Source organism: Scyliorhinus canicula, chromosome 12 (genome assembly GCF_902713615.1).
Source record: "Scyliorhinus canicula chromosome 12, sScyCan1.1, whole genome shotgun sequence".
Lineage (NCBI taxonomy): Eukaryota > Metazoa > Chordata > Chondrichthyes > Carcharhiniformes > Scyliorhinidae > Scyliorhinus > Scyliorhinus canicula.
The window spans coordinates 19,802,857-19,815,515 of NC_052157.1; the positions used below are offsets into that span (position 1 = coordinate 19,802,857).

Consider the following 12,659-nt stretch of genomic DNA (forward strand, 5'->3'; position numbering starts at 1 on the left):
AATGCTAACCACTGTGCTACCGTGCTGCCCGTATCAGTATTAGTGAAGGTGGACAGCAGCCATGTCTGGTATTGCTGGCTCATTTACCTGAACGTAGCGTAAAGCTCAGCGTGGTCGCACCTTGGCTGCCCTATGAACTCATCGGGGGGCCGAGCAGCGTTCATCAAAAAGCGGATGGTGCAGGCGGCCTTCTGTTCCTCACAGCAGTCTGTCCCTCTTCAAGGGAAGCTACACTGAATGGCAGCAGGATGCTGCTACATACTTCTGCTGAAATTCTAAACAGGGAAAACGGAACACGAGGGCAGAGAAAGGGTTCCAGGGTCACTGATGCGGCAGCAAAGGCCTTAGTGGTAGAGGTGATCATCAGAGGTGCCACAGTTCTGTGGGGGGTGGACGGCCAGGAGGCTCTCAAGGACCACCCTTAAAACAGATTGAAGGTAGATGGTCAGGAAAGGCATTTTCCCATCTTCTGCACCCAAGTACCGAGCAGCAGTGGCATTAGGAGCCTAATGACCTCCCTCCTGAGTGGTCAAGGTCAATGACTGCATCTTCACATGACATTTCCCAGCAACTTTTTACACTGCTCAACACCGCATCCTTGTCAATCAATCATTAGCACGCCCCGGCCCTCAGGATTCACGCCTGGCACTCAGATACTTCCCCTCACTCTCAGACACTGACCAATGCTGCCAGTCTCACACTCACTTCTTGCTGCCTCCACATTGACCCACCTATTCAGCTGTGGCTGACATGGAATCCAAACACAGGGCAACACGATTACTGGCATCTTCCCTCTCTCAAGGAGGACAAGGTGGAGCACAGTAGACGGGAGCAGGTCAGAACTAGCACGGGACAAGGATGTCTGCACTCCGAAGTCCTTTGGTGGAGATCGTGGTCGCCATCATGGGGCCAACTGCAACTGAGCCCGCGGCATCTGGCATTGCTGAAGACATTCAGAATGATGATTATGTTCCCACCTTATGTCCCTCCTCAACCCTACAGTCCATGCTGGTGCTCATGTTTCGTCCCAACTTTGCCCATCTAACCCATCAATGTGTCCTTGATCATGTGCATATCTAGATTCCCTTTGAATGCTTCTATGTTATTCACCTCAGTCACTCCTTGTGAGAATGGCCAATACACCTAACCCGCACATCTTTGGACTGTGGGAGGAAACCGGAGCACCCGGAGGAAACCCACGCACACACGGGGAGGACGTGCAGACTCCGCACAGACAGTGACCCAGCCGGGAATCGAACCTGGGACCCTGGAGCTGTGAAGCATTTATGCTAACCACTATGCTACCGTGCTGCCCGTATTCATTGGATGTGATAGGTCCTCTCACAGCAAGACTGAAAAAATATCCTCGGATCCAATGGTTTCTTTCATGGTGGATTGACAATTCCTCATCCTTTTCCTTGCTACTCCTCTGACAATTGTTAATGTTATATTGATCCCAAACTAATGGGTGAAGTATGAAACCAGACACAAATACTTAACTTGATAATCAGTTTATTTGCAGAATTCAGCATGACGTAGGCCCAATTCTTACCTACAGCCCAGTGTCCCAGCATTCCCCCTTTATACTCTTTTGAGTACAACAATTAAACAAATGGGCCAATTAATAAGTTAACTAAAATGTTTAAAAAGACATAACACTAAAGGGACCTTCTGTAACTAAATTCAATCTTGCTTTGGGGGCTGATGAAGCAGTTTAGTCCACGCAGTGCCCATCAGTTGCAAAAGGCCCCGAGTGAAGCAATGCACACTGAGTGCTTTCTATCCAGGGGCACCAGGCCATCAATGTGGACTCAGCTGAGGGGCAGACAATTGGGCTGGGAAACCCCCCTCATCTGCCCGCTGTCTGGAACTGTAAATGGCCAGGCCATGAGTAGGATTACGAGGAGGTCCTCCCTCCCTGTCCGCGGCACTCCGCACTGGCTGGCCAAAAATCAGGAACATGGGGATGAAGTCCAGCCAAAAGGTGAGAAGTAAATACGGAAAAACTAAAAAGGAAACCCAATTTCCCCAAAATCCATGTAGTCTCTCTTTATATGTACTCTAGCTACTTAATTCAACAATGACCTTCAACTTCATCAGGGGCTGGTTTAGCACACTGGGCTAAATCATTAGCTTTGAAAGCAGACCAAGGCAGGCCAGCAGCACGGTTCAATTCCCGTACCAGCCTCCCCGAACAGGTGCTGGAATGTGGCGACTAGGGGCTTTTCACAGTAACTTCATTGAAGCCTACTCGTGACAATAAGCGATTTTCATTTTTTCACCTGTGTATTTTATCAACATAATTAACATACCAATAACAGCAAACGATGGATATTCACCCTGATACATCTTCCACTTATAGGCAGCACGGTAGCACAAGTGAATAGCACTGTGGCTTCACAGCACCAGGGTCCTAGGTTCGATTTCCCCAATGGGTCACTGTCTGTGCGGAGTCTGCACGTTCTCCCCGTGTCTGCATGGGATTCCTCTGGGTGCTCCGGTTTCCTCCCACTGTCCAAAGATGCAGGTTAGGTGGATTGGCCATGATAAATTGCCCTTAGTGACCAAAAAGGTCAGGAGGGGTTATTGGGTTACGGGATAGGGCAGAAGTGAGGGCTTAAGTGGGTCGGTGCAGAGTTGATGGGCCGAATGGCCTCCGTTGCACTGTATGTTCTATGTAATCGAGTCTAGTCTCATGTTTAAATATGCCAGTTCAGTTATTAAACCGACCCACAAAATACTTATATTTCCTGATAGTCTATGGATAATTTGATGTGGAGCAAGCTCTAAATAATGGATTCAAAAATTGCCAGTTTAAAGGTGCTGCAGTAGTAATTACAAATTCTGGCCATGTTGCGATGTGTCCATGTACCTTTAAGGTGAACATATTTCAAACTGTTGTCCATCACTAACCATCACAAGCCAAATTGTGATACATAATCCCATGACTCTGTCGACAGAATAAAGTGGCAGTCTACAGGTCAGGCACACCAACATAGTCTCCCAGTTGCCATTATCTGCCTAATCTTCAAATGAAGAACCTACACTGTTGTTTTACCAGCTCTTGTCGTGTGATTGGTACCTTTTAGCGAAACAGGAATGCAACAGGATACCTGTTACAGGTGAGATGTTTTATTAGTACTGTTACATGCTGCCAACCACTCTTGAAGCAGTTGGTGTTTCTTTCTGCTAACTATATAGGGGAGCATTAACCAGCTACATCAAGGAGTGATTATAGTGAATCACCCTGTCCATTCCAGCATTACTTCACAGCAAATGTTGCTATGAAATACTTTGACAACCGATACATTGATGTGTCCTGATGTAATGGAAACAGCCTGTAAATTGTATGCTTATGGGCTTTGGAAAGGAGACTTTGTAGAGGTTGAAACTCTCAATATAAAATTGTGACTGATAACTACACAAAAGCATTAACATGCCAACATAGACAGAGAGAAAGTCAAGCATCGATTGGACAGAATCACTCTTTCTCTTTCACTCGAACAAACAGAATCAGTTCCGCAACTATCTCGTCAAAATTACCGCAAACTGAATCAATGGCACTATAAAAGCAAGGCTAGACTCTTGATTAAGGGCCAGAGGCCACATCCCAAATTGAGGCTTGTTTAATTAAGTGCTTATAGGTGTGTGTATTGACACACAAGTTGTGTTGTGAAGCCAGGCAATTCGCGGGTCCCGCTCCTGAAAAAATTGTCACGATTGCTTTTAGTCAGTGGGGCAGCACGGTAGCACAGTGGGTAGCACTGTTACTTCACAGTTCCATGTTCCCAGGTTGGATTCCCGGCTTGGGTCACTGTGCAGAGTCTGCACGTTCGCCCCATTTCTGTATGGGTTTCCTCCCACAAGTCCCGAAAGACGTGCTGTTAGGGGACATTCTTAATTCTCCCTCTGTGTAGCCGATCCGGCGCCGGAATGTGGCGACTAGGGGATTTTTACAGTGACCTCACTGTTAATGTAAGCCTACTTGTGACAATAAAGATTATTATTATTATAATAGTCAGCACAGTTTGAGCATCCACAATTCAGCAGAGTTAAGTGTATATGATAGATTGTATGTTGGATATTTAAGTAATGGGACAAGTCTGTACTAAGCCCTTGAATATGAATTTGATGGTTATTTTTAGAACCAAACACACGTACAATTGCTTAATCGATAGCAAAGAAAGGCGGATGCTGGGAATTTGAAAGTAAAGCAAAGAATACTGGAAATGGTCAGCAGGGCAAACCATATCTACGGAGAGAGACTCACAATCATGGCAAAATCCTGGAAATGGCCCAAAACCCTAATTCCTGTCCCCAAACCCGTCGTTTCCCATCTTTACAGGGATGGGACTGGAGTGGGGAGGTCAGGATTTACACCTGCACAATTCGCAGATGCAGCTGGCCAATTAAATCACCAGCTGCCTCCACTGTATTGGGATTCTTTGAGGCCAGGAGTGTGGAATCTGGAGTGTGCAGATTAGAACAGGTAACAGGAAGTTTGAACTTTGTGGATTAATTTGGATAGCCCTTTGGAGAGGGTGCTGGGACATGTTTGGGAAACCTAAGGCATCCATCAGCATTGTTAAAATTGAACGTGATTGTGCATTTTTTATACACAAGCTCATCAGAACTGCTTAGTTGTCAAGGAACTGTCAGGCTGTCAAGAAAATGTCCAGCTGTCAAGGAACTGTCCAGCTGTCAGAGACTATCCTGCTGTCAAGGAATGGTCAGGCTGTCAAGGAACTGTTAGTTCATCCTTCAACTAACTGTCCAGCCATCAACAAAGTGCCAGAGCTGTCAAGGACACTAGGCGAGTTGTCATGAACGGGGTAAGAGCAAAAGGTAGTGAATGGAGGGCATAGATTGGGATGGGTATATGAAGATGCATGGAGATGGGTGAGAGCATGAATTGGCACAGGCAGACGTGAATGGGGAATAGGGAATGTGGGGGTGTGAAGAAGGGAGGGATGATTTTCGTTTTAATCTTCTTTTATTTATTAAAGTACGACGTCAAAGCATGGAGTCAATCTTTCCACCCAGCCTGCCTCCGCATCCGACAGCCTTTGCACTCATCCTAGGGTCACCCTCCCCAACTCCTACTTCAGCTCGAAACTCCCGTCCAAAAATCAGACTACTGGCTGGACACTTTTAAAGGTTGGGTTCGCAGAACCTGGAAATCCCCTGTCTCTGCACACCCGACCCAGGGACCAGGATCTGGGCCAGAGATAACATTTCAAGTCGATGACCTTTCACCAGAACTGCATCAGATCATGGATCTGTTTCTCCCTCCGTAGATGCTGCCTGACCTGCTGAGTATTCCTAGTATTGTCTGCTTTTGTTACCAGGGTTTATTCTTGCATGTGCTCCACTCTTTCTACTCTTTTCTCTTGTGCGTCCAGGGAACACAGTAACTGCCTAAAGTAATGAAATTGTTTTCATATTTTGCTAAATGAACAAAAAAAACTATTACTTCAACTGCCTGAGGTTGAAGTGCCTCCTTAACCTCTTTGTGTGTGGGAGGACCACTAGAGTCCAGTAAATCAAAGGGCAATTGTGTGAAAATAGGGATTCAAATGAGTAACTGCTAAATTATAATTTTTATTGTAAAAGGTCTGCTGGGCAGTTGGAGTGCTACTCAAGCTCCCCAGCTGTGAAATTAGAGAGACCCGCTAATTAACAATGATGTCCAGACATTTATAAGTCTTGCATTTAATTTGTATACAGCCTCCCTGCACCCTTCATGATGCACGCCCACATTGAGCATGCCAGCAATTCCGATAGATTGGACGTCTCCGAGCTCCAGGCACGGAAATGTGGGGAAGGCTTCGGGAATCTCTGCCCTCGTGTGTGGTCTACACAAAGAGTGACATTTTCTACCTGGATACATAATCTGGCTGCAACATCAACAGATCAGGACTTTGGAGCACGATTTAACAAAATGGGAACAGAGTCCCATTGCGAGCGTGTTTAGCCGCGTGTTTCCTGACGTTCACAGTGGCGAGAAACACAAGACTATAAAACGCAACTCGCGTTTGATATGAGGCCTCAATGGGGAACACGCGGCCGAGGCTACACATGGGACCATTTTCAGCACTGAGGTGCTCTGCTCGCTGGAACTCCTCAGTGTAGCGAGAGATTGGGACACCGTTGGTCTCCAAGGCCCCTGAAGAGACCCCCGATTCCCCCTGAGCCCCAACACACTATGGGAGGGTCCCCGCGCCCTTACACCCCCAACACCCTTGCAGGACACCCACACCCATGCAAAAAGTGCCAGCTTGCCAGTGCCAACCTGGCACACTGACAGTGGCCCTTCCAGGTAGCAGTGCCAGGGTAGCTTGGCAGTGCCAGGGTGCCCAGGTGGCATCAGCAGTTTCAGGGTACCACCCTGGCCAAAGGGCATGCACTGACCCACTGGGAGACTCCCACGAGTGTCATTCTGTCTGGTCCCTGTTTGTGGGGGTCTCCGAGGCCAAGGGAATAGATCCCACGCCTCGGGTAACTCAGGAATCTGCACATTAAACTGAGGCTAGCAGTCTCGTTTTAATATGCAGATTTGTTAAAAAGTGCTCCCGCCACAATGGGTGGGATTCACATCGCAATGTCCCATGAGATCGCGTTAGATCTCGCGAGGCGTTGCAAGCCAGGTAGAGCCCGGGAGTGGGGTCTGCTGGCTTTTATCGCCCACGCTGAACTGCGACGAGATGCTTTCCGGGCGCAGCATGGCCATTAAGTCACGCCCCCAATCTGCCCCTACAATCTGCTCCAAGTGATTTGCTAGGAGTAGCCTCATTTATATCATTTAGGCGGACGTCGTTTAAGATTGCTCCCCTGCCTAGTAAGGTTACCTCACTCAACTGCCTTTGGGCAGCTGAGGACAATCTTTTTTTTCTAAAGCAGTAGAATCAGGAGTGATTTCAACTTTAAATCCTCATCCATCCACCCCTTTCCCACCACGCCCCCACCTTCGACAGAATTGAATGACAGCAACGCACCATCATTCGGAGCATCAAGGTTTATTTGCATAGATGTAGTTGATGGCTGCTGGCACTTAGGAAATGCCACAAATCACAAAGGGAAAGGTAACAGCTATTGTACCTGATTTTCCACACTTCCCTGCTGAGGTTACGCTGCGGGAAGTAGACCTGAGTAATCCATTTGTGATATATACAAGATGAACATCTAATGCAGGATTTACACGTGACCTATTAGTGATCTACAAATAATCATTGCAGGAGCAGAGCCCATTTTATATGTGCTCAACATATGCTCTAAAAATAATTTAACATGTGATAAAATTTTGTAAAGTCATATGGGTAGTAACTACCTTATTGTGCTTGTTTTGCCGGCAGAAAATAGGTTAATGCAGGCCCAACCTGGGGTGACTAACATCCTACACCCCTCTGATACCAGACAAAAGTCAGATAATTGAGTCATCCGTCTTCGTGGCATCCCGGGTAGCCATGTAAATGAAGCATTAGGCTTTTGATATCATAGCATTGCACCATAGTACCATTATGGCACAAAAAGGAGGCCATTTGACCCATCGAGTTCATACCAACTTCCTTTAGAGCAATCCAGTCAGGCCTATTCCCCTGGAGCCCTGAAAGTTTATTTCTCCCAAGTGGCTATAGAATAGAATCATAAAAATCCTACAGTGCAGAAGGAGGCTGTTTGACCAATCGGGTTCAAAGAAGAAGAACAAAGAAAAATACAGCAGAGGAACAGGCCCTTTGGCCCTACAAGCCTGCGCTGACAATGCTGCCCGTCTAACCTAAAACCTTCTCCATTTCCGGGCTCCATATCCCTCTATTTGCATGCCATTCGTGTATTTATCAAGACGCCACTTAAACATCACTATAGTACCTGCTTCCACCGCCTTTTCCGGCAGCGAGTTGCAGGCTCTATGTTAAAAACTTCCGTCGACATCAAAGAAATTATCATAGAATTTACAGTGCAGGAGGCCATTTGGCCCATCAGGTCGGCACCGGCTCTTGGAAAGAGCATCCCACTTAAGCCCACACCTCCACCCTATCCCCGTAAACCAGTAACCCCACCTTAGCTAAGGGCAATTTAGCATGGCGAATCCACCTAACCTGCACATCATTGGACTATAGGAGGAAACCAGAGCACCCGGAGGAAACCCACCCAGACACAAGGAGAACGTGCAGATTCCACACAGACAGTGAACCAAGCTGGGAATATGAACCTGGGACCCTGGAGCTGTGAAGCAACTGTGCTAACCGCTGTGCTACCGTGCTGCCCCTATATCTTCCTCTAAACTTTTCATACCGATTCTCTTTAGAGCAATTCGTTCAGGCCTAGTCAGCACTCTGTCCCTGGAGCCCTTAAAGTTTATTTCTCCCAAGTGTCCAGCCACAGAATAGAATAGAATGATAGAATTACTACGGTGCAGAAGGAGGCCATTTGGCCCATCGAACCTGTACCGACCCTCTGAATGAGCACCTTGCCTCAGCCCGCGCCGCGCCCTATCCCAATAACCGATCCTAACCTACACATCTTTGGACTGTGGGAGGAAACCGGCACACCCGGAGGAAACACACGCAGACAGGGGGAGAAAGTGCAAACTCCACACAGACAGTCACCCAAGGCCGGAATTGAACCTGGGTCTCTGGCGCTGTGAGGCAGCAGTGCTAACTATTGTGCCACCATGCCGCCCACAGTTTATTTTTTGAGCTCCCCCCAATTCCAGTAACCCAATCTCCTTCATTGCCGGTCACCCCATCCACCCCTTCCCCCACCCCAAAGATTTCCCTACAGCTCCATGTGTTGCAGATTACCCCTGGAGGCGCAGAAAGCCACAGCAGGTCCTCCAAATAATGTTAATGAGGGTCAAGGCCCAGTTTTGTGATCTCTCCAGGTGGCCTGTTTGGGGCAGATGTAGTTGGCGCTGCCTTGGTTCCGCACCTAACCATGGGCTCAGAGAAATTTCTACCCCATAGTCTCTGACCAAATAGAATACTGTCGGGGGTTCATTTGCCTTCTATGGAACTCTTACGGGGATGAAATTGCAGACGGAATTATCCCTTTACCAGTGAAACAATTCATTATCAACCACAGTGCACCCTTGGGGCTGAAGAGATGACATAATTTGCTCTGCACTATCTCGCGTTCATTATTGATGCCCGATGTTCCCATCAAATATAAAGTGTAAAGAGTTATTGATAGCAGCGTCTGCTGTGCCTCTCACTTTGATATGAAGGATGCTTTCTTGAACATGATAGCTCATTGCCAATGCTCAATAAAATAAATATTTAATATATGCACCGCCAATGAAACTCTAACCTTTTTTCAGAATAATTAGTGGACAAACAGTAAGATCCTGCCAAGCATCAGGCTTGATATAGGACAATGATTTATTTTTCCTGGATAGAGGAACTAATGTTCTTGGGACAGGATGTTTTGCCTAGCTAACTGGGGGGTGCACCTACTGAGGAAGTTCTGCCTGCCTCATTGAAGAGGCCCTTCTTAAATCAATTAACGATTGAGTTCCCACTCACCAAGATTGTTAGCCACCATCTAGAAGGACAAAGGCAGCAGATACTTGGGAACACCACAACTGGAAGTTCCCCTCCAAGTCATTCACCATCCTAACTTGGAAATACATCGTCGTTCCTTCACTGTCACGGAGCGAAAATGCTGGAATCTCTCCCTAACAGCACTGTGGGTGTACCAACACCTCGGGGACTGCAACGGTTCAAGTAGGCAGCTCACCACCTGCAACGCCCACATTCTGCAAATGATGTAAACTCTGAACGTGATTCATTTTTAATTCCTTCATGGGATGTGGATTTCTGGAAAGACCTGTACTTGTTGCCCATCCCTAATTACCCTTGAACTGAGTGGCTTGAGAGGGCAATTCAAAGTCACCCACATTGCTGTGGGCCTGGAGTCACATGTAGGCCAAACTAACTAACCATGGCACATTTCCTTCCCTAAAGAGCATCCCTGAAAGAGATAGGATTTTAATGGCAATTGGTGATGGCTTCATGCTGACCAATACTGAAATGGTTCCCAATTTGTCAATGATCAATTAATTGATTTTAAATTCCATCAGCTGCCATAGCAGGATTCGAACCCACGCCCCTAGTCACGGTCTCTGGATTATCAGCTCGGTGAAGGCACCATTTTGCCACGCTGTTGAAGAGAAATTGACTATCCCATGGATAGTGATGCCTGTTGAAGGCTCTGTGCCTCACTGAGTGTGATTGCAAGAAAGTGGTTCTTAATAAAATTCTACAGGTCCAAATGCCCCAAGGTAAACATCTTCCAGACCCAGGCCACAAGGCTGTCAGAGATGAGACCCAGTAGTGTCCGTGTACAAGGAAAAATTAACTATTCCAAAATCCCCTCTCCTAATTTTAGCAATCACTGTTCAAAGATAATAAGGTCAAAACAAGTTCTGCCAATTGATGTGTTATGTACTCTGGGATAACACAGGCTGCAACTCGATGCAGCTTTGACCAAAAGATACTCCAGACTTTGAAGTAAGCTCAATGTGATTTATTGAACCATCAGCATAGTTCTCCATGAGTTCGACTCTCCTGCTAATCTTGCTATAGTAACTCAGTCTAACTAACCAGCCTGCTCTAAGCCACGTGGTGGGTGTGATGCTTCTGATCTGCCCCTGTCCTACTCCCTAAGTGTCACCTGTGGAAAGAGAAAGAGCATGTGTGTCCTGTCCTTTTATATATGGGTTTTGTAATGCCCCCTTGTGGTAATGCCTGGGTGTCTTGCCTGCCCATTGGTTGTGTCCTATTCTGTGTGTTCATTAGCTGTATGTCTACATGTCATGACGTCTCTGGTGCTCCCTCTAGTGTTTACTTAGTTGTAGTGTCCTTCCATTAACCCCTTGTGTTTTTACAGTGATGCATATCACCACACCAATGTCACTAGATGCTGGAAATGGTTACGGCTCATTTTGTTTGTTTGCGGTTCCCTTTGGTGCACTGGGAGCATTAATCACAGGCTTTGGACAGTCCTGAACCATGCCCCCATTTTCATGAGCATGTATTTTAATGGTCTTGCAGCATCATCAACACAAATATTAACAGGAGTTCCCAGATCCGATCTGAAATGGTGATCTAGCCATCGTGCACCAGAACTTAGAAGAAAGAGGATCCACCCTAATTTGCAGGCCTCACAAAGTAAAAATGCCATTGCAGTGACCTTGATGCACCAGAAACGATGAGTAAATGTCGTGCTGATGTATTTTAGCCAGAAGTCTCTGACTATCTCATTCGATGGCCAAAATGTAATGAGACCTGGGGGAGTGGGCTTTTAGGCTAGGGAGGGGGTTGAAGCAGGAGAAAGGCAGGATGGAGGGGGATGAGGTAACTGTTCCCTTCCCAACTCCAGGCAATTAACTCAGCAAGGGGGGGGGGGGAAGCTTGATGACAGTGGGGACACAGTAGCACAATGGTTAGTACGGTTGCTTCAAAGCACCAGGGTCCCAGGTTCAATTCCCAGCTTGGGTTGCTGCCTGTACGGAGTCTGCACGTTCTCCCTGAGTCTGCATGTGTTGCCTCCAGGTGCTCCGGTTTCCTCCCACAGTCCAAAGATGTGCAGGTTAGGTGGATTGGCCATGATCAATTTCCCTTAGGTTAGGTGGGGTTAATGGTTTATGGGGATAGGCTGGAGGTATGGGCTTAAGTGGGGTGCTCTTTCCAAGAGCCGGTGCAGTCTCAATGGGCCGAATAGCCTCGTTCAGCACTGTAAATTCTATGATTATTACAGCCATCCCATCCAAAGGCCAGTGATGCTCTCAATTGGTCAACTAAGGGTATCTTCCTGCCGTTGCTGGCATTTTATCTGGTGGTTAGAGGGCACACTGCCCCCACTGGGAGATCGTCCAGTACATTTTGGCTGCCTCTCTTCAGGCTTGGCAGGATGGCCTTCCTTGATGAACTTCCCATGGCCCAAGGTGGGCCCCCTCCCATCGATGACGGCAAGGTCTCTCTCAGCAGAAACCCTACCTCCTCAGTCCTCATGAACAAGACCTGCCCCATCCATCTCACCGCCACTCACCTCTCACTGGGACTTGCCTGACCAATTTAGAGACCCTGATCCCACTCAGCTGTGTTCTGGGGCAGCAATTATGATGTTGTTCTCGGCTGGGTGCAGGAAGATGCCCGAAAGAAAAGGAGACCTCCAGGGAAGGAGCCACCCTGAGGAGACCACAGGTGGGAGGAGAACATCAGGAGGAGACATCAGCAGGAATCACTGGGGTGAGAAACTGCTGTGGAAAGAAGCAAAGAAAGACACTCCAGGCAGCAAACTTGGTGCTGTTGACAGGTTCCACGTAGTGAGGGCTCAGGTGAAGCCCTGGAGACCTCAAAGGGCAGTAGAAAGTTGGTGATTCCAGGCTGCAGGCCACTGGAGAAAAGGTACCCGTTGGAACATGGGGTGTTCTGGTCTGGCTGTAGAACTGAAGTTGTGTCCCTCAGTTGGTGTTTGACCACAGTCCCGAGAAGCCAGTGGAACACATTCTTCAGAGAAAAGATTAAGGGCACGATTTAACGAAAACTAATCTGGGCGGATTATGAGGGGTCAATTATGGGCGAGATCCAGGTCGCAACGTCTCACGAAATCTCGAGAGGCGTAACAACCGTCGGTATCCGACCAGAGGACTCTCCCAG

General features: G+C 47.5%; 1 protein-coding gene across 1 annotated transcript in view; it reads right to left on the reverse strand.

Annotated features, from left to right (window-relative positions):
- LOC119975190 (cytosolic carboxypeptidase 4) overlaps positions 1–12,659 on the reverse strand; it is a 287,106-nt gene that overhangs the window by 68,735 nt on the left and 205,712 nt on the right. The window lies entirely within an intron of this gene.